Source organism: Lycium ferocissimum, chromosome 12, assembly GCF_029784015.1.
Source record: "Lycium ferocissimum isolate CSIRO_LF1 chromosome 12, AGI_CSIRO_Lferr_CH_V1, whole genome shotgun sequence".
In the NCBI taxonomy this organism is placed as follows: Eukaryota; Viridiplantae; Streptophyta; class Magnoliopsida; order Solanales; family Solanaceae; genus Lycium; species Lycium ferocissimum.
The window spans coordinates 27,437,807-27,440,275 of NC_081353.1; the positions used below are offsets into that span (position 1 = coordinate 27,437,807).

The 2,469-nt window shown below is 36.2% G+C and overlaps 1 long non-coding RNA gene across 1 annotated transcript; it reads right to left on the reverse strand.

The window, feature by feature from the left end:
- Positions 1-450: 450 nt before the first annotated feature.
- On the reverse strand, positions 451-2,469 carry LOC132040115 (uncharacterized). The gene is made up of 3 exons (XR_009410564.1): positions 2,177-2,469; positions 1,650-1,703; positions 451-971 (listed from the first exon to the last, which is right to left on the reverse strand). It is a non-coding gene; the product is annotated as an uncharacterized LOC132040115 (long non-coding RNA).

Below are 2,469 nucleotides of genomic sequence, written 5' to 3' on the forward strand. Positions count from 1 at the left end.
TTTTGGTAATCTTGTGAGTAAAATTTCGTGTGATATCTTCACAGCTCAGCAACATAATGCGAGCTAGGAATTTTTTTAAAACATCATAGGTTTCATCCATGGAATTATTTAAAATTCAAAAAAAAAGTTCTTCCAAAGACCTATTACAATTTAATGCCTTAAAGTCTGATAACTGTCACCATTGAACTTTTCACTTATGATAAGTTCTGTAACAATATTTTTGAAAGCAGTAGACATGATATTTATGGAACACAAAAGTTCTACATACTTGTCAAACACAAAGTTTCACAATCAGCATAAACCCACGCTTGTTTAAAGTTATTGCATACACATAAATGTAACTTTATCAAATTGACAGGGCTATTAAACATAAATCCTTGAGTCAAAAATTTACTACGCTCCGAATCATCGTCTAAGGATAGATGTTAAATGCAAAATAACCATATCAACTCAAGCTAGGTCACCAAATATTTCAGTAAATATTTTTATTTCTTGATTAAACAGTGGTATATACACAAAAAATATATACACCAAATAGAAAATGTCATGACCCAAACCAGAGGACCACGAGAGGCACCCGGGCCCTACCTGTCGAGCACCATTAAACATGCTTTCATATCATAACCATAATCAAGAGTGGACCTCGAGGGTCATCAGATGAAAATATGCTAAATCATATGAGAAATATGCTGAAAAAGGGATGAGCCCGAAAAGACATACTATACAACTATGCTGGACAAAAACTATGCAAGCCGACAAGGCCATCAGAAAATACTATGCAGCAAAAATATAGGCCGATTTTCCATACAACGTCTAACTATACCCTGACTGTCTAAAAGCCTCTACTGGAGTGTATGACATAATAAGGTCAGGACAGGACCCAGCCATACCCGTATGCACACAAAAGTATAATGTACCAAAAATACAACAGCAACTACGGAACAAGAGGAGTGCTCCAGCTGAACAACAACCTACAGTGGTGGATCATCAATCTGTGGACATCAGTATGGACAAAGTACTGAGTACGTAAGGCATGAAAGTAACATGAAAGAGATATAAGAATACATAGGGTAAAAGGAATGCAACCTGTATGTCTGAACTGCCTCTGAGGGCCAATGATAAGCATAAATACCGTATATGCATGCATTGGGGTTATACATATGTATATGCGTATATAACGTCTGTCAAGCCTCTGTGGGCATCCCATTGTATCATAACGGCCTCTGTGGGAATCATCATCATCATTATGTGACCAGCTGATCAGGTGGTAGTGCGTATATAACGCCGTCACCTTGCCCATATCCCATATATAATACATAATATACGCGTATATAATGCCTGAAGGGTCATAGGTCTGTACAGACACACACACACATGTGTGTGTGTGATAAGAGTACATCCTGAATCTGTTGGAATGACGTAAGGTCGATACACCTCCGAACATCATTATGAGTTATCATTTTCATCAATAAGGAATTCTATGGATCATACTGAATCTGAAGAAAGACTTACTAGAAATAACATTCTAGAACATGAATCAACATGGAGCATCCTTAGCTACTAAGAATAGGATCATTATGGAGTAACGTTACGTTTACGTTCTGTTCATAAGGATCATGCCAAAAGAAGGAAAGTTAGCCTTAACATACCTCAAGCCATCCAAGCCATCCAACAACGAGCTTATCACAACTAGAGCGCCAATCCTATAACAAAGAAGTACATATACAACTTAGATGGAGCTAGTATATCACGTATATCAAATGATAACTCAATTCTAAAGTGGAACGGGCAGCATTTCCCTTATTTCTTAATCACCACAACACATCCAAAGCCAACAATCAACACAACAACCTCATATGATCCTCTTTAAACTCATATCATCAACATTTAGAAATATACAATAGAATAGCCCATTATATGCTTTGCATACAACACTTACATGCCTTCTTCTTTCAATTATACCAAGTATATCAACCCCCAATACAATTTTAACATCGACCGCAACCCATAAAATAAGATTTAACTAAAAACCACACTAACAACATAACTTAAGTTAGATTACATCTCAACATAAACTCAAGTTCATATTTTGAACCTTTCCTCCAACTTCTCTCCCTTCAAATCTAACAAAATCATCATATAAACTCATAAACATGAAAATAAGATGGAATCTTACCTCAAGAACTAAAAAACACTTCAATTCCAAGATTACTTCACCTTGAAGTATCCTCCAAAGCTCCTACAAGAAGGAGAAACAAGCTTCAACAAGACTTTGAAAACCTTTAGCACTTGATTCTCACTTTTAATCCTTGATTTATCTTGGGTTTACTTGGAATAGGTTAGGGAGAGTTCGAGAGTGTTTAAGGTTTGTCGGTAATGAAAAATGAGGTGAAAAATGAATTGGGGTCGATTTATACAAATTAAAAGATTTGCACCGCCTCCATTATACGGTCCACGGAATTTTTTGGA